The following is a 24,082-nucleotide window of genomic DNA, read 5'->3' as shown; positions in this document are numbered from 1 at the left end:
TAGACTGCAGAATAATTTTGAAGCAGGGATTAACATAGCTGAAGAGAGAAAACATGACATTTTCCCAGCTCGTATTTATGAGTTGGATCATTCTGTTTGGTTTCTATTGTATTACCAATATCAACCATTAAGAATCCACAATTCCCCCGAAAGTAATGACATTATATAAAAACAACAGACCTTTATTAGGAGGAGTGTTTATTTTCTTTTCTTTCCTGCTTCTGAGTCTCTGGAGTATATTCAGTTCATATTTTCAATCTTTTTCTTCACAAGCGCAAGCATCTTTATTTGTTTATATTTTTACGAAAAAGAAGGTGACAGCTAGATCAAGGAGAGGTATTTGTGAGCAAGCAAGGCATCGTTAGTCTTCTGATAAAATATGAAAGTTTACTACAGTGTTATAGCTTGCCATAATCAAGTAGCAAACAAAGAAGAATCTGTGAATAGTGTCATGGAAACACATTGGTTTTGCCTTAGGTATTAATTGTAACAAAAGTCTTGGAGTCCTTTGCCTGTGACAGGGGGAGTAATAGATAACAAAGGATTTCTGAACTCCCTGTCTCTGCTACTTCCACCGGGAAAGTGGTGTTCAGAAGAATTAACTAATAATGAAAACCTACTTTGGCTCCTGATTTTGGGAATACTTTCAGAAATACTCTATTCTTTTAAACTTTGAGTGTAAGATAATTTGTAGCCACTAATTTAGTGCCTATCTCCACGTGTAGCCAACATATGGCCTCGCTGAATGTGCAGTATGAAACTTGGGATACTGAAAAACATACACACAAGTACGTTACTTACTGTGTTTTATAACAGAAGAACATTGATGGGTTTACTCAGAGTGTACTCACAGACACTGAAAGTTTCACTCATGACTACCCTTCATCAAAGCAATATAGATCAATTTGCAAGCTTTTATTTCAGGAAGGAAGTCGCATCGAAATGAAGGCGCCAAAGCATAAAATAGGATTAATCAATACAGGCTTAACATAGAGGTCAAAAAAACAAATAAAACTTTTTGCGGTATTTGTCTGTAGGGGCAGCAATAGAGAAATTACAATAGAAGCATAATATAGGCATTACCAAGATGTTTAAATGTTGCATATCTATGTTTGTACATATCTTTAAAGTTATATATCTCTCGATCTTTGAGTCTTCTTAAAAGGACCCATTTAAGAGCCAGTTTACAACCAAACCTGCACACAGGAATGAAGGGGATATCACGTCCTTAATAATCCACTGACACTTCCGTGGGGAGAAGTACCGTGATTGTGCAAAACAGTCTCCAGGACACTTACAGATCTTCTCCAGCGGCCTTGGCACGTGGAGAAGGTAGATACTTCACCTCCCCATATGTGTTTAATAGCACAGTTTAAAAGCACGGTTTCCAAGACAACTGTCTTGGAAGGTGTGTCGTACCGAACATTTTTACCTGCAACTAAAATGGAGAGCTGAAAAGCGATGATAACTTTTGCGTCATTCTTTCCCCTCTGCTTTGAGCACAGGCTAGCTCTAGTGTTGCCCTTTGCTTGTCTTTACTCCAGAGCAGTGTTTGCAGATTAAAGCAATATTAACTAGTCTAAAAACTTAATTTCCCTTTCTTATAGAAGGAAAACACAAACCAGATGTCCAATAATTTATTTTATTTTTTTTTTTGTATATACAAAGTGGAACTAAAAATGGGGAAAAATGAGACTCTTGGTAACTACAGCAAAACAGAAGTAAGAACCTTGCTGAGCTCAGCGGGGGCACTAAGGTAGGGATTCCTGCCTCACTTCTGCCATTTAGTTCTGAAACCTTCCCTCACCTGAGAGGCAGCCGTTTCCTCTCATAATTGCAAGATTTCACTTGTAAACTCAGCAATATCTTGCTGCTATGACAGGGAAGACCTCTCAGCTCCCACATCTTGCTGAGTTGTGGGAGTCGGGTAACCCTGGGAGATCAATCTTTCCTGAATGGCGTGACCTCCAGGCTCCCCATGAGCTCAGAACTCAGGCGGATCTTGCGTTGTGCAATATTTAGCACTGGCGGTGGCAGCTGGATCACAGGTCAAGGAGGAAGGTTTCTTCCTCTTTTGTTCTTTTTCTTCTTGTCTCCTGTCTTCTATGCTAGCAAGAAAGTCAGCTAATTTGAAGTGGCTTTCTCTTACTCCTGCAACAAGCTCCAAAACCATCCATGGTGCTTAGAGCGGTTGAATGGAAGCAGAAATGGGGGAACACAGAGGGAGACGGCGCCTCTTTTTAATGGAACCGGTGTTTGTGGAAAGTAGTGGTAACGGTACAAAATAAGCAAGTCATGCCCCAATTTCAATGGTGTATATATACGTATAATAAAACTCTCCTTTTCCTGAGAGTGTCAGCCATCCAAGACTTACATCTGAATTGTGGTGGTGTTGTCTGGAGGCTAAATTTTGTATGAAAATGAAAGTAAATGTTTAAGAGACTGTTCATGGGCTCTTGATAATACCAAATTGGTTAACAATTCCATTCTTTGTGTTGTTCAGCTGCAAACCCTCCATAAGGACTCCATGAAGGTTGTCTGTCTTACATTAAGGTTTCAATATTTGATGAAGATATTGAATTAAAAAGTTCATTTCTGCAACGTACTGAATGTACTTCTCCTTAATTAGCAAAGTTCTTCAACATGTGCTAAAACTGATGCATGCATTTAGTGCTTTTGGCTTTAATGGATGTGTTTCAATAACTTAAATCCAATATACTATCGCCAGAGAGCAATGAAGGGACACGTTGCAAACATACCTTATGTCTAATTGAAGGCTCATTAACATTGTTACAGTGCAAAGAAAACATCACAGCGTAAGCAGAATTCAAAACCAGATGTGTGTAGAGCTAGATTCTCAGCTGGGATGTATCTCCCTAATTCTATTGACTTCAAAAGATTTTTATGAGACAAATTAGTAAAAGATGCTTGAGAAATTGATACACAAATAACTATTGTCCAGGTTTTAATCTGAAATTACACCATTTTTCTCTGAAGTTTTGTGTGTTATTATTTTTAGGAAGTGTATATTACATCACTGCAAATGCAAAGATAAATTCCTTTGTCTGTTTATTTACCCTTTTTTTGGTTGGGCACTGTCATTGAGAAATCACCAGTAATCACACAGAAATCAGCAGTAACTGACTTGTGCCATTTCCTTAAGATTTTTGAGTACTCAGTTTTATTGCCTGGTTTAAATAAATGACTTAAAGTGGTTTAATAGTATTCTCTATTAGTGAAATAACTAAAAAAAATGCTTAACTTGTTTCCTTTTTGACTTTGAGACACTTGAAATTAGACATTTTGGATAGTTGCTGTGAGGCTTTTCTCTTCGTAGTTATTAAGCAAGAGCTTGCAAAATGAAAAGAAAACATGTATGTACCCATCTTAATGATCTCGTATAGGGTTCCTTGCATCAAAAGTAGGTTGTTGAATGAGAAGGAGAAAATCTGGTAGCGTCTTAGCTACCACCATGCTGTGCTATCCTTAAAGCTATGTAGAAAACCTCTCCCTTCTCTGTGCCACGATCAAGAAAGCCCTTCAGCTACCTAGGAGGAACTTGAATTTCTTCTAGTTTGCAATGAACAAAGCTTTATTGTAAAGCGATTTTCAGTGTTTGCTTAATATAAATTGGCTCAATGTTTTTTCAGACCGAAGGCTGTAAAAGGCAGAGGATTTTGGATTGTGCTTTCAGGGAGTCACGAGAGGACTGGCTGGAATTTCGAAGTGGAGAGAGCACGTAATGGAAGGGGATATGGGCATGAGCATGAGCTAACTAAAATGTGGGTACATTTCAAGGATAAAACTGTAAGGAAGGTTTTTACATGCGGATATTGACTGCGGGTAAATGAATGTCCAAAGCTGAGCATTGAGGCTCCTGAAGAGATACTGACAATTTATTCAGAAGAAAGAAATCTGGTTTTTATTTACAGTTCATTTTAATTTCTGTGTGCTTCCTGAAGGAAACAAAGAAATAAAAATATTCCTTCAAAATAGTCAGTTGTTAACCAAACCTCATGTTTTATCTCGAAACAAAACCCACACATTGCATGCTTGAGTTTCCCAGCATGCACGTTTCCTCTTTTTGATACTTTCCTTAAAGTATATTTTCCTTTTCCCATTCATTTTGTACAGCATCAGAATTACCTAACTAGACTCAAGGAATCGCACAGAATATCTAAATGGCTGTTTAGGAAGTATCCTTCAAAAGGTAGCCCTCTGTGGTCTTTTTCTTTTCCTTACATTTAGTTGAGTACTTTTTTTTGGAAACGTACCTGTTGCTGAAGAAGTCTGCTTTCAATTGCAATCAATACACATGTATGACACTTTTTTAAATGATTAAGATTTTCACATACAATAAGAAATTCCATGTTTGGCTATTATTAAACAAGCCTCCCAATTTGTGAAATTGGATTATTTTTTTCCCCTCAATCGCATAGTGTTATAATACAGAAGTATGAGTTTATAACTCAGTCTAAAATTCTGGATTGATTTATGCAATTAATAAGGTACTTTTGAAAATTATCTTTGTCTCTTCTCTGTTAGTTTGAAGTATTTTCAACTCCATTGCAATGGACTATGAGCCTTTTTTTTTTTTTTTTCATGGTTACATGCTTAGTCTCTTTAAAAGTTCTAGATCTTTGTTCCAAGGATTTATCATTTGTACTTCTTTTGTCGTGTTGTATTTTACTACTTGCTTCACGGGAATTAGCATTAATGACAAGGCTAACAACATGAAGTCTTGGCAGGGAGTGTTTGTTGACATTTCCTGTTTTCTTCACTGCAGACATCCAACCGTCCTAACTTTATTTTTTATTTTATTTTAAATCTCTTATAAGACTAAAATTAGCAGTCTTCTAGTTAGTTCATAAATGACAGAAATATAAGGAAATTATTTTATTGTATCTGAATTTTACTGGGTATAACACTTAGTGACCTAAATGAATTTCTGTTTGTTAGGGAGGGCTTTTCATAGTTCCTCTGTAACTTGTGTGTATTTGTACTTTCAATGAAAATCAAATTTTCAGCTTCCAAGAGCAGTATACTGATGTAGGTGAACTACATTCTCCAACAGGCTGGTATCTATGTGTCAGTAAATAGTCAAGCATTGTATATATATGAACAGCTTATAGCATCCTATGTTGAATTAACTATTGATGGCAAATATAATTTACATCCTGATTTGGATTTTTTTTGTTTTCTGTGAAAGCTGTGGATTTTGTCTCAGAAGAAAAAACTGCATTGCTTAGCCAGGATCTCGCAGGCTAAAACTCTAAATATACCTCGTGGAACCCCACTGGCTTCAAACGACGTAGCTACTATTTGTTAAAGTTGTTAGAATTAAGAATTTTTATCTCAGGTATATGTCAGGCCTCCTATAGGCCTGTGACATTTAGAAGAAGTGTCTTGATGTAGGTTGTAATGACTGCTAAAATAAAACCCGCGAGTGATAAATGAACAGATTGCTACTGTGAAAGTGTTTAAAGGTTTAGGACTCCTACTGATAAAACCACCAGAGAGAGTTTGTAGAAAATTGCTCTCTTCTCACCTTTAATTGCATTATTTAAGTTGAACATTTGCGCTGCTGAATTGAGTGCAAATAATAAAAGCTTTTCATTTATTATGCAAAGTCCTTTACAAACAAAGTATAGAGACTATAGGAGTTAGGTTTGCTTTATTGAATTAACTAACTGACCGTCTGCAATGAAGTTCACAGTGGAAAGGAAAATTGAAATTTAACTAAACCAACGATGTATTAGGACTTGATCAAATGGAGATGTTGCAAATATCTTCGGGGAGCTGTTTTAAACAAATTCTTCATAACGCAAAAATAAGCATTTCCAGTGGAGAAGCAAAGAAGTCTGTGTTACAGAATGATCTAGAAATCATAGAAGATAGTTCTGTGGAGGAAAGGACTGAAATTCGTAGAATCTTCTTCTCTACCTCATTTATGTAACTTTCTCTTCACCAACTTTTTTTAAAAAAAGATCAGCTTTTTCAATTATGGAAACTACTTGTGACAGAAAAGATTGATTATAGAAGAATGTAAAATATTTTCAAGGAGAGCTACACAGCAAAAGAAAAAAAATACTGTTCCTATATGCTTGTAACCTTATTTATAGCTATTATCTTATGGATAATAAACATAAACGGGGGGTATTTTTTTAATTGGTTCCAATTACTGCAGAAAAATAAGATTCAATAATGAACCCTTTAAAGCTAGCGGAAACGTACAAATTAGCTTGAATGTACATTACATTTTCCAGATTTGCTCATACGTGAGCCTCATTCCATTAAGAACACTTGGGTGCAGCAAAATGAGGTACGAGAAGAAGCCATGGGTGCAAGGATGAGGTGTACCTTACGGGTGCAAATGTAGAAGTTCCTCTGAGACAAGATCTATGAAAACACTTGACACATAGGCAAATCAATGTTGTGTATAATCCAGAACATGGCTTAATTCTTCATTGGTTATGGCTATTTCAGGGTTTTTTAGCTTTATTTAATGGCTAGTCAAGCTTAAGGTAAAAAAATACAGGGAAAAAAAATTAGAAATGATGGCTTTTTTTCCCTTTTTGTCAATACTGCTTTTTGAATCCTGAAGAAGAAACTGATAGGAGAATACTTTGTGAGGAAACGGAAATTCTTATTGGACACAGAGGGGAGAAAATGATTGCAAATTGTAACAATATATAGAAAATTCTCCATAAATTGATTAGTCGCACTTTTATGTGCCATAGCTTGCACAGCACAGATTCAGTTTCATTGATTTCTCTGTAATTGACATAAAATGGTACACTTATTCTTTCAAGTTATTGCTTCTCAACGTCACCATTTTTTTCCATTATGTGACGTACCATCGGTTCCATTTCTTGACCAGATATTCTTTTTCTGATCATAAAAATAGCCAGAGATGATATTTTTGGAGTGAGATATGTTTTGCCATCTAGATAAATGACAGTAGTGTGAAAGTAGAGAATGCTGCAGAATTAAATGTACTCAAAGAGAAATGTAGCATCAATCTCTTCTTATTATGAATATCACCAGAAAAGGCCAATAACCCTGAAATCAAAGGGTACTAACGCTGAAATGGGCAAGATCACATAGGTCTGAAGTGTAACAAATTTGTCTCTGATTTAGAAAATGGTTAAAATGGAAGTTCTTGTCATGTACTTCTTCTCTTTAGTTGAGAACTCACTGCCTCGTTTCTGCAGCTTCATCTAGCCAAGATCCTATGGTCCTAAAAGTGCTTCAAGTCACTAGGCTTTCTCAGAATTAAAAGTGAGCCAAATAGAAGAACACTGCTTATTTTCATAACTTGTGAGAAATCTATCTTCTCACAGAGCATGTGATGTAATTTCATTTCATTGTGCTGTGTAATTTCACGACCCGGTATATAAATTCCCTGTTTCAGTCAGCTTTATCTGTCCCAATATGTCTAAATTACCCAGTCCCTGAAAATTTGGTAGATAGAGGTAGAATGGGAACTCTATGATTTGGTAATAATTATGTAAAGGGATCGGCAGAATGACCAGCGCAATTAAAGGAGTTGGATTTTGATGGGTTTCAATAGGTTTTTGTTTCTTGCAAAGTGCAAAGATTGATAGTTTACATTCATTGAGCAAGGTGAAGGTTTCTATATGGGGAGCATCACATTCTACATGGTAACAGTCATCTTGCTCGACTTCTTCATTAGTCAGCCAGGCACAACGCTTGGGGCAGTCCAACGTATTTCTCGGAAGACTGGGTAAACGTTATTGTAGACTTTGGAAAGTTTATTCTGAAGACAGCTTGGCTCATAAGCCGAGATCCCAGGCAAAACTAGGGGTCTGGTAATCAAGCATGTGCCCTCTCCCCCTGACTCCGTCACCAGCTGATGAGCCAGCTGACACGGCGGGTATGGAGCCGTCTGAGTGGGAAGCCTTCACTAAGAGTGAGGGTTATTAACGGGAGCACGATACTCATAGACTGCTAGCTGTAGTTGAAGGTGGGTGTCCAAAACCTTGATAGGCTTTAATTTGATTTTAATGAGCTATTTTAATCTTTTAATGAGTTAGTAATGCAACTGATACCCTTGTTCTATTTTTCGCCCTGTGCACAGACAGAATCGCTGGTTGTATGCTAGTAGTAATTTATGGAGTACCAGAGCTACTAAGAGCAGAACCTCATTTTCCAGGCGTTTATTCTCTGTGTGTTTACAGAGTAAATACATATTTCTGTCATTGAAAGTTCCTGACAGAATGAACTATTTGTAACAGAGGTCCAAGATCTTTTCAGCAAGCAGTGTACAATGGATGAGGAAAGTCATCTTTCAAATGCATACTTTCTTTAAAAGAAGTACCCATTTATTTTATTCAGTCGTCTTATTTTCAAAGAAGGCCGTTTAAGCCAGTTATTGTACAACTAGAGGCTCAGCAATGGAAAGAGACTGTAAATCTTCTCTAGTCACACAACTGTGGATTTGTCGTAGTCAGGGAATATCTGGGCGCCACAAAGATGGTACGGTCAACTCCATACAGCCTGTTAAAACCTGCCCGTGTATACTGGGGGCAGCGGAGCTGCCGCCTGGAGACACTTGGGTGATGTAAACAGCCCCTCGAAAGCCATCACAGTTTCTGAACTTTTGCAGCTTGTGTGACATCTGAATAAAGTAACTGGTCATCAGGATCCAAGATTGAAGCCACCAATACCTTAGTGCCCAAGAAGTCACCAGATCACGCATGGTTCCCACCTTTCCTGCACCTGCATTTACTTTACCTTTCAGTATGATTTTTTGTGGCTTATAGTAAGACGGTGAGAGCAGACAGAAAAGCCTCCAATCAGTGAGAAAGGAAACTTACCTTAGCTTTAAGATGTTCTGCTCCTTTACGTTATGAAATTGTCTCTCATGAGAGGACCAGAAGGAATATGAGACCATTTTATGCATGCTGATGTTGTCACTTGCGGGGGCTCTAACAAATCGTCTGATTTCTATAACTGAGTATTTCTGTATGATTCAGTGTAATTGACAGTGCCAGAAACTAGCCCTAAGCAAATGAAAAGCAACACAAAATCTGCTGTAAGCAAATTAATCACAGTCTAAGTGATAGAAAACTTACACTTCATTTCTTTCCAGGATACATTTGTAACAGAAAAATAATTCCCTTTTCTCTCAAAAGACTAGGAAGGCTGTCAGGCGCTCTGGGGCGATGGAAATAAGTAGTTTATGCCTCCCGTAAATAAAGATATGAAATGTTTGTATTTGTGAACAAAGGCCAGAGTAACCTCGTAAATTTGACATTCTCGGCTTTGACTCATGGGCTTCGACCACTGACAAATGGGTCACGGCCCCAACTGTCTGCCCTGCGCTCCTCATGCAGGCACTTACTTTCATATTCTCTGCTGTAATTTAAGGTTACCTCTCTAGTATCATTTTTGTGGAAATCTGCTTAAAAGATTGTTCTGTCCTTATTGCCTGGAAGCATATCTGTTTAATTAATTATCTGTGTTTCTCACGATTTTTATTAAGAATGAAGTATCTTGGACTTTATACAGCAGTGCCCCTGGGCTTGCTGTTCAAGAAGGGAGTTAGACATGTTTTTTTCTGGATATTTCACTGTCCTCTGGCTAGATATTTCATATCCTCACCAGTCCTTATATATTCATCAGTCAGCAACGTCTCCTTCTAGTGCATCCTACAAACACACATTGGACTTTAAATATCTTCTTTTAAATTTTACAGAATGCAATTAATGGGTTTGTTAGCTCAATTTTATTCTGATGGCTTTTTTTTTTTTCCTTTTTTTTTTCCCTTTTTTTTTCTTTTTTTTTTTCTTTCTTTTTTTTTTTTTTTCCACAAAGCTGTCCAAATCCTCTGGTCACTGCAATTGTTGGCTCACTCTTTTCCTTCAGATCAAAACTTTATCTAAGCAGGTCATAAAAAATGTGGTTTCCAGTGAAAAACTCAGGATCCAACCACATGACAAATGGAAGTCTATGAAAACCATACTTTGCAAAGCTAATACTCACTGTGCAAACAGGCTGCATCACCATATTTTCCTCTTTGTGAGCCTAGCAGCTTTTCCGCAGCAGCAAGGCAGTTGCACTGTCATGCAAAGGCCAAGAGATTTTATTCCTAATTAAAAGCTTGGAAAAAAAAGAAACTTTTCTTAAGGATGTGAAAACCAGGATGGTCATATGTTTTTACGTTTTCCATGGTAAGTCTTCTAAAGCTCTTCTTCAGTTGGAAATTCCCTTCCTCTTCAATGACTATTTTCTTTGGATTGAGCCTGTGGCTGGCCAGACTTTTAAACCAATAATGGGTACCCTTTTTCATGATACCATTACAAATCTTATCTTTTCCAGTTCTCTGTTATCTAATTGTTTTATGTCTTCAGAGGAAATAAGGTCATAGTTGTAATTGTTTGTCTTTTAGTATCTGTTGCTTTCATTTAGAGGCTCTAATGTAGTTTCTGGTACCGTAACAGCTCACGCACTAGTATCCAATGAAAAACCAATAGTCATTAGCTTTAAGGCTGATAGTATAATCACCTTTTATTGCAACCTTATCCTTTGCTCTGATGAGAAATTAATATGAACTAGTCATGGTGCTATTCTTTTTCTGGTCCATATTTGCAAACTATTTACCACCTACGATTTATATCCAAAGGTGCAAGGTTGTTTTTCAGAGCAGATCTGTCATAAACTTCTGGATAGTTTCACATTTTCTTTTCTTTCTGTCCTCATCAAAACTACATTTTTTTTGGCCTTTCTTTCTCGTGTAGGATATAGTAGTTCTCAAAACTTTATGCTTTGTTTTTCATAGACTCATAGAATGGTTTGAGTTGGAAGGGACCTTAAAGATCATCCAGTTTCAGCCTCCCTGCACAATACTCCAGGTGGGGTCTCCCCAGAGCGGAGCAGAGGGGCAGAACCCCCTCCCTCGCCCTGCTGGCCACGCTGCTGGGGATGCAGCCCGGGATGGGGTTGGCTTTCTGGGCTGCAAGTGCACATTGCTGTCTCAAGCTGAACTTCTCACCAACCAACACCGTCAAGTCCTTCTCAGCAGGGCTGCTCTCAATCCATTCTTCGCTGACACTGTATTTGAGTTTGGGATTGCCCCGACCCACATGCCTAAACTTGGCCTTGTTGAACTTCATGAGGTTCACACAGGCCCATGTCTCAAGCCTGTCCATGTCCCTCTGAATGCCATCCCTCCCCTCCAGCAAGTCAATCACACCGCTCAGCTTGGTGTCATCGACAAACTTGCAGAGGGTGCACTCAATCCCACCGTCCATGTCACTGACAAAGATGTTAAACAGCACCTGTCCCAGTACTGACCCCTGAGGAATGCCACTCGTCACTGGTCTCCACTTGAACGTGGAGCCATTGACTGCAACTTTTTGCGTGTGGCCATCCAGCCAGTTCCTTATCCACTGAGTGGTCCATCCATCAAATCCATGTCTCTCCAATTCAGAGACCAAGATGGTGTGTGTGACAGTGTCGAAATGCTTTGCACAAGTCCAGGGAGATGACAACAGTTGCTCTTCCCTTATCCACCAACGTTGTAACCCCATCGTAGAAGGCCACCAGATTTGTCAGACACCATTTGCTCCTGGTGAAGCCATGTTGGCTGTCACCAGTCACCTCCTTATTTGCCATGTGTTTTAATGTTTTACTCTGCGTCTAAACTAATCAAATTACTTTAAACTAGAAAGTGCATCAGATTTGCTTGTTAAAAAAGCAACTTTCTAAAGCATGTCTGCTGATAGGCACACATTGCGTGCAGTTGAATTTCAGACAGGTGTCTAGAGAGTTTTAACCCTTTGGAGCTAAAAGCTGCTCCACTGTTCTACTCATTACTTTTAGTGGTTTTATTTCTTAATTCATTTTAGTGTGTGGATGGCTAGTGTTCAGTAATCACTCCACAATTAGAGAAGAATGGAGGGATGCTCCATTCAGTGCCTCAGTTCCAATTTTTCCATTGTGTGACTTAAGATGCATGTACCTACAGCCCTGGTCAGCCCTATGGTGGGCACACCGCTGGACCAAGTGACCACAACATGGGGTACAGACTGGACTTTAGGTATTGCTACAGAGTGGCTATAATTAATTTGGACATTCAGTTTACTGTGATAGTATTTTGATCCAATTTCAGAGCTTCATTTCTACTGTTTTTTGTTTGAATTCTTTTTTATTTGTCAGATGTGCCATAGTTGTTAGATAAAATGTAGGTTTAATTATCAAGCCATGTTTATTTGTTCACCATTAGCCCCTTGAAACTGTTGATAGGAATCCACTGATTTGGTAGTTGCTCTCTACGACTATCTGAAAGGAGGTTGCAGAGAGGTGGGAGTCGACCCGTTCTGTCAAGTAACAGGTGATAGAACAAGAAGAAATGGCTTCAAGTTGAGCCCAGGGAAGTTTAGATTGGATATTAGGAAGAATTTTGTTATTGAGAGGGTCATCAGGCATTGGAACGCGTTACCCAGGGTGGTGGTGGAGTCCCCACCCCTGGAGGTATTTAAGGGTCATGTAGATATAATGCTGAGGGATGGGTTTAGTGGTGGGCTTGTCAGTGTTAGATTAATAATTGGAATAAATGATTTTACAGGGCTTTTCCAATCGAGGAGATTCTGTGATTCTGTGATTTAAGTTGCAGAGGAGTGTTTCTTTTTTAAACTGAGATATAGTCTCGTGTAAACGTAAAACCAAATTCACTCATCCTCCTTTCCTTTTAAAACTGGGGTATCTCTCAAATGAAAAAAGATTACAAATCAATGGGATATTCCAAACCAAAAATCTGGAGATTGTTTGCTGTATTTATTTCTGGTGTTAGATCAGAATTCATGTTTTAATCAACTTCAAGATATAAGACAACAATAACAGGTGCTGAAGGACTGATATTTCCAGGTCTGCTGTAGCATCCTGAATGAGGAGCTAATTAAATTTAGTATTTAACTCCTCCTTATCGCTTCAGGGGTGGTAGGCAGGGTTTTGGTTTTTTCCATTGTATAACCACAATAAATCCTGCCTCTGCACTTCGGTAGCAGAAGAGCTTCGTAGGCAGCGCCGTGCAGGGTTCAGTGAGTAATCCAATCTCAGAGCGACAGAGGCAGAGCACTCAATCTGCAGGTCAGGATGCAACAGGAAAGGCTATAGTTTAGCAAGAGTCTAGAAATGATAAAAGCACTCCTTGACCGCAGGCTACTTACATTGACTGGAATTCCACAGTAGTCCCAGGCATGTTAAAACAACATAAAGATATAGCTTAGCTGTAAGTAAATCGAACTATTACAAGTGATTAACTTTCTATGCTAGAATTTTTTAATTATTATTTTTATTTCTGAAGCTTTGTCTCCTCTTTTAAGCAAGGTGCTTTAATGTGAAGAAAGCTCTATACTTTTGGGTCACTTTAAACAGAATGCATATTTTTCTTTCAACAATTCCTTTCTCTTCCTCCCTAAATTGATACAAAAATGATGGGGGCAGGTTTTGCTACTGAACTGACTTTTCAGTCAAACCTTTTATTTGAAAGCTATTTTTAACCCTTTGGATTTTATATTTGGTGTTTTCCCCAGTAATGTGGGTTTTTGTTTCCTCTGGTGAGATGAGTGGATGTTGTAATAAACCCTTCAAAAATGAACTTCCTGAGGGAGACAGCAATAGTTCTTTTGACTTGAGGTACCATAAAGACGACTTTGATGCCATTATGTAATACTTTCGCCATTGCCCTTTAAAATTACCTTAATCTTAAAACATAATTTGATATCCTGACTACCTGAAATGAAGCTATCAATCAATGGAATTCTATATTCATTTTAAAAATGTATATATCCATGACCGATAAGAGGCTTCATGATACCTTTACTGAAGTGATGGTGACGAAGCTTGAAAGGGGCTCAGAAAAGTTTTCTTGCTGTTCTCAGAAGCAGTAAAGAAGAAGGCAGGCGTTAAATTCAGGCGTTAAAATCAGATCAAAAGGGTAATACAGGAGTAAACAACAAAAATAATAGCTTGTGAGTTCAAAAGTGATGTTGCAGGTGATACCTCCCTGCTATTATCCTTCTCGGTGTAGCTATTTATTGCTCCTAGAACACAGTATCGAAGTACTTAAAATCTCTTGACAACGCCTTGAATTAGGGAGGCAGAGGAAAGGGTGGGGATGTGTATCACACGAGGAAATCCAATATAGTTTTATTTTTAAAACCTTCTTCACAGTTACTAACTTGCACTGGACTGACATTAGTTCCTTTTGCTAAAGTATTTGCCGTATCCAGAAATGTTAACAAGTCACAAAAGCTCTGTGAAAATACCTTCATAAGACTTCATACAGGAAGTTGTAAATTTAAATCTTTGTTACCTTCACTGTAGGTAAAGATGCTTATTATTGAAATTCACAGAAAAAAAAGAATCACAGCTATAGTTGGCTAAGAGAGAAAATAATGATAGTTATCAGTTCTTATTAAACTTGGAGAAAAAATTGGTTTTACAAACTGTTACAGTTGTTTAATCCTATCCATAAAAACCACAACTGTTTGTCTATAGAAAGAGCATGGACGAGAAAGAAGCTAAATATATCACTGACTAATATCGCAGCGTGTAATTCAATCTGCTGCTCTCCTAAGGCTCAAATCAATGGCCGTCATGGCAGCCGCACAAAGTCAAGGTTAGTGTATGTAGAAAGCGGTTGTAAATATACTGTGCTTCAGCGTGTTTGCTAAATCTACAATTTCCCTTCTGGCAGCATGTAATACAAATAGAAGAATTAGGCGTTATTCATTCTCTGATATTTAACTACCGCTTATGGATATTTTCCAGAGCCCTCTTTCCGCCCATGGAAGTTGGAGTAGTAGAATCCTCTCCCACTTACTACTAACTTAGAGAAATGCTCCACGTGTGTGCTCCGGTCAGGGTTACCCCCAGAGCAGTTCCGCTTGCTCCCAAATAGCCTGTGGTGGACACCTTCTAAGCTCTCTCAGGTGGGCACTGAGTTATATATATAGTAGATGCAATCCAGGCTCACAAAAGGCTCTTTCCTGCAAATGGGACGGTATGCGTATGTAGGAGACTGGGACCGTATGGGCAGGTAGTCCTTATGGACACTTATAATTTGGACTCAAGGGCAAAATTTTGGTGTGGAAACGTGGACAAGCTTGTCAAGCTGAGGAAATGCTCACTCCCCTCTCCTAATACAAGACAGCTCTTGAATAAGAATCATAGAAACATAGAATAGTTAGAGTTGGAAGGGACCTTAAAGATCACCCAGTTCCACCCCCCTGCCCTGGGCAGGGACACCTCCCCCCAGCCCAGGTTGCTCCAAGCCCCGTCCAACCTGGCCTTGAACACCTCCAGGGATGGGGCAGCCACAGCTTCTCGGGGCAACCTGCCCCAGGGGCTCACCGCCCGCACAGGGAAGAATTTCTTCCTGATATCTCATCTAAATCTAGAGAGAAGGAATTTAGTAAATGGGGAAAGGTGAACTATGTTGAGGTAAGAGACAAAGTAACTTTCAGAGTGAAGGGGAGGCAGCAGAAGGGTTGTAAGTTAGCCACATCTTAGCATCTTCCCGGGGAAACGAGTTTACATCCAATATTTCATCCTGGGCAGATTGAATAATCTGTGAAGTCATTGGCAGGAAACAATAATGTAATAGTAGACATTGCAGTCCTGCGTGAGAATTTCAAAGTATCTTCTATTGAGGATATAAATCTAAAGCAGCTATCTTTCTTTTCTAATGCCTTAGGTCTAAATATATTCTGTTTTCCATAGAGAGCATCTATAATTTAAATGATTTACTTTGTGCATAAAGAGTGTGAATTCTCCAAGTCTTCCTGCTTTTATTTCTCAAAGAAAGCCCTTGGAAAAAACCCTTAAATATACAATCAGTCAAGATGCGGGTACAATCTCTGAAGTACTGCTTCACCTTAAAACTATCAACACAGAAACACATTTTGAAAACAACAAAGTGACTGCTGAGTATATGAACAATATTGAGATGGCAGCATAAGATCCGTCACTTTTCCCAGATCTTTAATATCAAACCAAAGACAGAGTTTGCCGGAGATTAAGGTTACCACAAATAACCAGATACAAACATTTGTATTTTCAAGTGGTGACTAAATCAGTGTGCCGGGGTTATATTTTATATCCACGCTATGTTAGAGCAGTATTTCCTTCTGGCATTGTGCTGCACTCATTTTTCTTGTAACGCAGGCTTTTTGGGCTATGTGCAAATGTCTCCCATTATCTATAAGAGAACCTTGCTAATTGATGCAAAATATACAGATGCAATAAATTACTGACTTCCAGGCTATAAATTCGCAAGTAATTGGGGAGAGGGGTGGAATAAGGGAGCTATAAGTAGAGCTCTGCTAAACGCTTCTTATTGTGTTATATTTGCTTTTGTTTGTGTGGCTGTTGAGTTTTCCCCACTCTCTTCTCTTTTCCCTTTCAAAACGGGACTGCATGGACATCTGCAGTTTTCTGAGAGTTGATTACAACACTCCCGTAAAAGGGAGATTGTCGCATCATTAATTATATACTAGGATGACTTACTTTACAAAATGTAATTTTTTGTGGTTATTTCTCCTATTCTTTTGGCTACACGTTCATATCTTATTTGAAAAGAATGTTCTGAGAATAAGTAGCTAAATATTTCAAAGTGTTTTGGAAGAAGAGTCCTGAGGATATTGTATTAAAAAGAACAGCGGCAATAATGAAACTGTTAGGGCTTGCAGCAAAAGTGAAGACCGACTCCTCTCCTTCTATAAGTCACAAATAGAATCGGACGTGATCCAGCAAAAACCTTCCCTAAACTGGGGACAGATTAATTTGAACATAAATTAACTAAATCGTTAGATCTAGCGTAAGAGCTCCAGGATTATGAGACAAGTCTGTGTCCTTTTTCTCCTCAGTCTACACCACCAGGTGACAAAAAGCAGCTTGATTTCTAAACCCCAAAGTTTCAATGGACTCTGTGTATTGTTTTCCAAGTATTTTCTCGTGCGTGTATCTGCTAGCTTTGAAGAATTCCCGAGTATTTAGGGAACTTTTGTTAACCACGACATGACGGTTGCAATACCTCTTTCTCTCCTTACCGTTCCCAGGAGGTTGTTAGCCCACTGTAGCTACACTCTGTTGTGGATGTCTGTACTTGTTTTCTTCATCCCCTGTGGAGCTGATATGTACAGAAAATCCTCTCCTGCTAAAACCAATTGAAGCAAATTTCATAGAAGTACGTGAATAGAGGAGAACATAACCCGTTGTACGTGACTGATGGTCTTTTACTAAGCAGTAGGTGCGTTCTATATTAAACGGAGTTGTGTCTCACATCTCTTCTGATGGTAGGCATGCAAATGCTTACCTTTCTTAGAGATACAGTACATAAATCTGAGCTGAACTCATAAAACTGATTTTTTTATTTCTTTGCACCTAGCAAAATTTATAATTGGCTTTTTTTTAGGAGTAAAGTGTCCAAAATGTGCATTTGAAATGTACATGCAAACTGTGCAGCTGACCATGCACCAGACCCCGGCTCAGGACAGGCTGGGAGCAAGCAAAGGGCCTTCCGCGTTGGTATTAATGAGCTGGGGTTTATTTTTATTTTAACTTCTGAGGCCCCAGTATTTTTGTGTTGTTATCTTTTATATGAAAGTAATCTGCATTTAGTTTGTCTTTTCACCTTGTGGTGGTCTGTTATAGTTATTTAAATAAAAATGAAGGCAATTAGATGGTATCCTAATGATTGCCAGGTAATTCAGAGTCAGTCTGTCATGTAAACGAGGGGCTGTAACCCTCAAGAGTTAGGTCTTGCGTCCAAACCTCTGCCAAGGATCTTGCTCATTATTTAGTGTTTGTCTGTTTTCATTCATTCTTAGAACTAATTTATCTAAGCCTTTAGAGTTTTCATTTTCCGCCTCATATTTCAGCACTGTTTTTACTTTCCAAGTTATAAAGTAAAAAATTCATTAGGCATTTTTATCCATTAAAAGTATTTCTTATTTATTTGTTTAAATCAATCTATACTTTTTTAGGATTAAAACTGGCTCTAACCATTTTTCCTTTAATAAGATGAAACTTGCCTCTGCCATGGCTGTCTATGAAATGAAGCACACTGTTAGACTTCTTTCTCTTGCTCATCGCTTGTATTCAACTCCTGATACTTAAAGTGCAGATGGTTGACTTCCTGACTAGTCTAATTCTTTCTTTTGAATAGCAACTACTTGCCTATTGGTCCTGTATTTGTAATGGCTTTTCTTATTTATTTGCATTTACTGAATCAGCTCACCTGTCTATGACTCTTGAGGATCTGTGACTTTTGTTGTTTAAACCTTCAGGTACAGTGGCAGCGTACCTGTGTAGGTACCCCATAGATAATTCCCGGATATCTCAGAAAAATCTGACTGAATGGTACTATTGCCCTCATTTCTTTACTTTAATGAAGCCATTTCAAATGCAGTGTCTGATCAAAACCTGCAAAATCTAATGAAAAAACTATTGATATTAGTGTACTTGAATTTTATATGGAGTTTATATGCTGAAGGCGATTAAAGGAAGACTATAATCATAGTGTTTAGATGCAGTGAAACAATAATTGCCTATTCATTTTTACTATTAACTTGTGGGGGGTTCTACCATAAGCTTGATGTTGTGTCATTTTTTGTTAGTTTTTGCATATTTTACCCTTTACATGATGCTATGCCTTTTATTTCACTATCTTCATAAAGTACTCTAAGTAGACCTTTAGTATGAGATGTGCCGTATAACCGCGCCATGACTAGCTGTCATGATTTTACAGCGTGTTTCTCTCTCCTTAGAGATAAAAGACTGAGAAGAGTGTGACGGTAGAAAAATATATCTTATGGTAGTAAATTCCTAATACTGTCAATCATAGCGGTTTCCATTTATTTCATTGGTGAAAAACTTGATATTGTCTTGAAGGTAATTTACTTAAGTGCTAAATCACAGTGTACACATTCACATAAGATACTTCAATAAGAAATACAGAATTTATTCCATATAGTCTAATGCGTTTCAGATTTTTCACAATAGCTGTGCAGATGAGTGGGATTGCATTTTGGGAGTCCTACATCTGGGAACACTGTGTGAAAAGATAATTATGGGTAAATGGAGCATTTTTGAGCTAAAAAAGATATTCTTAGAATGAGAATGAATAAAGAGATATCCTATATTTAGTTTGTTCAAATGAATATTCCATTCTATAAAGTAAAATGATGCTTTGAAATTATAGTTTTAAAATGACTTTGAAAATGTCCTTGATTATGAATTTTGCTTTTATTTAAAATTTCAGTGTCAAACAAGGCTCTTGATATCTTTCAATTGTAATATACAAAAAGCTATTTCCATTTTATATTTGTCAACTCTGGGTACAGGAAATATTTGTAGTAAACTTCAACAATGATAAAGCATCAAAGCTTTCATCGCAGAACTCAAATTTTGTGAAAAGGTATTTTTAAGATAATGTATTTTGTTTCTTGGTCTTCAGGTTTTTTTTTCCGTGAGATTTCAAAAATATCTTTTGTTGCTGCCACAAAGCCAGGTATATTAACTTTAATTCCTAAATATGGAATGGTGTTGCCCTGCTGACGTGAAGGTAGGCTATCCATCTTTAATTGGCATTTATAGCTGTCAAAACACAACCAGAAAAAATATTTTTTTCTCTTGTTCAATTTTTATGAAACTATAGTTTTTTCAATAATTTAGAAAAAAAATGAATAATATATTTATAGCACATGTCAGTAGTGGTCCAAAATAGTCTGTAAATACATGATAAATGTTTTATAATGTTTTTGTGATACATATTATAGATGCTAGTATATTATCTATTAATTTTTGATCATATTGAAATAGATAATGTTATCTACTATCTTGCAATAGATAATAACCACTGGTTATTGCTATTTCCTGTGCTTTGGGGAAAAAATTAGCATCATGGCTAAAAAAGTTGTAGATATGTTTGGGGAATAGGAGAATTATTATCATGGCTAAAGTTTGTTGATGTGTTTTACAAGCCATTTAGAACAAAGTAGATAACCCTTTAGAACAAACACTATTATTAAGGACTCAACCTATTATTTTCTATAAATATAATTAAGTATTTAAAACACAGTAAAAAATGTAACTACCATGCAGTACGTCTTTTAAAAGAATGATATCTAAGAGTTTGTGTCAAATACGCATAAAACACCATATAATAATACATTTTCTGGGGAAAAAAAAAAGTCCTAATGTGCTGGCGATGTGAGGTTCTTCAGGAGGTACAAGTGCCATCCGTGCTGCTGGCAGGCACAGGCGCATCAAACCTTCATCGCTGAAGACAGTGGAACGTGTCTGTAAGTCTTCAGTGACAGTTACACTTTTGCTAAGGTGCTTTGAATGAGGCTTGGCTGTAATTCTTGCATCCTTCAAAGAAAGCCTTGCTGTAGTTTTAGGGTGACGGCATCCTCTGGCAAGTGTGCAGATCCCAGAGATGCCAAACGTTTTCCAAGCCTACAGCTGATTTGAAAGTCATGTTTCCCATTTGTTTTTCAGTCAGTCAAGCTTGCAGTCAAACTACTGTATTATTTTCAGACCAGGAATCTATAGTTCAAGTAATATTTAAGGAGAGGATAACCAACTGTCTTGTTTAAGTTAATTTGACTGTGATTTATTAACTGTTCAAAAGTTCATGAGTGGAAAGTACCCTTTTTGTATCTGATATAAAACGTTCTTGGGAATTTCTGTCGGTGAAACTTTTTGTATAAGCTGTTTTGTCTTCCTTTCTCCTTACCAATTACAGTCTGACTGTATTAGCACAAAAAGTACCATTTATTTCATTGACCTTTTTAATTCATTGCATTCAGGTTTGGTTTTTTCTACAGTAAATGTAAGGTTGCAGTTAGTACAGTCAGCAGTTTCAGTGGAAACGCTGGTGAAGTCATTAAGAGCGCTGCCAGGTGTTGCCAGCCCCAGGTGTCGGCCTGCTGGATGGGGAGATATAAATAACGCTTCACGGAAAAATTGCAGGGGAACAAATTACCCAACTTAGGCAAAATGAAAGCAGTATCCTGTGATTTGGGTTGTTACTTGCTAGCTGCTAACGTGTAGGCCAAATGAGAGGGCATATGCCCCTTCTTAGAAGGTATAAATCAGATTAATGACTGCCTCGTTACCAAAAGACTGTTCCACAGGTGTCCGTGTAAAATAGAATTGAAGTGCCAGAACGCACTCCAATACTGTCCTCCTATTTATTTGCCTTTTTTTTAATTACTCGTCTCTATAAACAAGCTATTTACAAAAAGTGGGATTCCTTGACTGCTAAATTTTTACATCCTCTGAACTTTCTCTAGTATTTCCCATGGATTTTAAGGGACACCTAGATGAGAAACGATTCAGAACAGCAACAGCAAAAAGTTCACATTCAGCAACGCCACTGGGGAGGAGAGGGGAAGAGAGACAGAGTTTGGAACTAAGAAGTGTAGGAAATATTGCTGTCAGCTGAGAGACTACAATTTTAATAAAATAAATGACATTTGATAAGCTTTGCAAAACATTTTGAAAACTACAACCTTTATGAGTTTTAATATTCTTTTGGGTAGTACATACTTTTTATTTACCACAATCTCTCTATTTTTGCTTGAAGGTTGGAATGTATTTCCTGTATTTGGATTTGTATTTTTTTACAACAAAAGTCTAAATCTTACCTTGACTGGCACAGCCCTGCCTTAGATGTAACGCGAGAGCACTGCGTTTCAGGAAAATAACATGTTTTAAATGTGCTGTGTGATAGATAAATGTGCATGTTCTCGGCAAGCGTGATCGTGGAGCAGAAAGAAGCACGAACGGCAGTCAGTAGACTTTTGAACTTTGTAGAAAGGTGAAAGAGGCCATATTTCAAATAGCCAGATGATTCACTTCAGTTATGAAGCATCTGACATAATGTTCTACAATTAAATATTCATATAGATTGGAGAGCTATCTTGTCTCAATCCTGCTTCAGAAGTACCTCTCCTTTAACAGAAGACATTCACGTGCACTTAGAGGACTTCTTTAAAGACTGGAAATGACTTAGGCATGCAATGTGCTTGAGATAAGAAATTCTTAACTGGGGTAATTCTGAAGCGGATGCTGGTATGAGCTTTGGCTCAGGTTACCCTGGGGAGTATTAGCGAAATCTATGCTCATGGGGCTGCGACAAGCGGCTTGGCGGCTATCGACTGAGAGGGGAACCTCACAAGCAAAAAGGGGCAAAGTGTAAGCAGTTTTGATGTAATAAGGAAGAAAAATGAAATTTACAAAGTATAAAAGGAGTAGACTTAAAAAATCATAATATCAGCGGGAATGTTGAAAAAGCCATTTAGAGTTTTATACTATCTTTGCATAAATTGCAGTTAATACAATCTTACTACCGTTCTTTGCGCTCTCCTGTTGGCGTACTTCTCATGGATCGTATCTACTAGTTCTAACGTTTGACTAAATTGTCATTCCATGTGTTCGTTCAAGAGTTTTTGTCTTGGAAGATGCTTAAGCGTGTATTCTGCTGGTTTTCAGTGATTCTGGTGTGAGGGACACCATTGGCTGTTCTTCATTTAAGTTGTCTCAACTTATCAATGTAAAATTCTCTCAGTCTTGTGATAATTACAGTTATACCTGAAGGTTAAGAACTGAAATTATACATAATGTAAATAGGGAAAAAAAACCCCAAAAACATACTGGTTGAAGAATGTAGTTTTAATGTCATTGGTGCGGAATACCTGTAAAAGATGTATGCATATAGTCGGCTAAAGTTACCACAGCTGTGATGGGGCAACGAGCGAAAAGCCAGGGCATTTTGAGGTTTAAATTACACCTAGAATCATACATCTTCTTTACAAAACCCTCTTCCATTTGTCTGTTGACTGATTATAAGGAAGCTCTTTCCTATGTGCGAATTAGGATCAATCAATATTATCAATATTGTCTGATCCTCGAAATGTCCAATGTCTATTGCAGTCTGGCTACCTTAGGATTGATAACATACTTGCTTTTACCATATATTGTCATGAACTGGTAAATGGAAGTAAAAATATACGTATTTTCACACTTCTACCTCAGGATTAGCTTATCTTCTAGACTGGCATCTCGTCTCTGATATCTTGGCTTGTCTAACCTTCCTAAATGTTTTGGAAACATGTTGGAAGTTCATATATTTTTATTTACCTTTCTTCTTACTGAGAGTAGTCCTGTTTAATGGCAGTTGCCTCCACCAAGAAAGTTGAGGAGCTCTAAATCCTTTTGTCTAACCCGTACTGCACCATCTTTTCGAAGAGTGATATTCTGATCACAAGTAATGTTTGCTTCTTTCTCCCAAATTAGTTTCTGCCTGTTTCATTATTTTTCAATCAGCCATCCATCATTATCTTTATGAATGATCCAAACAGTGCTTGTGCGCTGAAGAAATAACAATTTTTTAAACAAATGAATCCAAAATAAATACTATCAATGTGGCGTTAACATGACAAAAATGTTTTCCTCTTGGAATTTCAGTTGTGGTAATTTCTGGGAAATGATTTATTTGGCTTTCCATACATAATGTTTTCAAAGTAATTGCACAGCTTTGGTGAATGTTTTTCAGTAAGTCTCTTTCCAGATGTTAGCAGAGCAAAATTTATGTTGTATATTTGAGCTAGGTTTTTAACAGGTGTGTTATCTTTAAGGATTAAACTGTGTAGTGAGTGGTTAATTGAATATATACTTTCAGATTTACTGCATTGTTTCAGCATCATCATAACCTTTGAAACTTTACTAAAAATACATGGTTTTCGATTATTCCAGTTAGCAGTCGTGTGAACTGTTTACATGTTATCCAGTAAAATACAATTTCAATTAACAGTCAGGCACGAAAAAAGTTAGTAACAGAGTGGAGGGGTGAAATAAACTTCCATATTTTCGTATTTGTCGAAAACTCTACACTGTCTGGCTTTCTGACAGTGCATCTCCTAAAACAAATCACAGCGACTAGAATAAGTCCTTTTGGATCCCGGACTAGTTCCCGCAGCCTGTCTCGCAGTAACGTACCAGCACACCCACGCACCGTGCGGGGAGGCGTGTGAAGTCAGGCAGC

This window comes from Charadrius vociferus, unplaced genomic scaffold (assembly GCF_000708025.1).
Source record: "Charadrius vociferus isolate BGI_N301 unplaced genomic scaffold, ASM70802v2 scaffold478, whole genome shotgun sequence".
Classification (NCBI taxonomy): Eukaryota; Metazoa; Chordata; class Aves; order Charadriiformes; family Charadriidae; genus Charadrius; species Charadrius vociferus.
The sequence above is the reverse complement of the archived record's forward strand: the minus strand, read 5'-3'. Positions refer to the sequence as shown.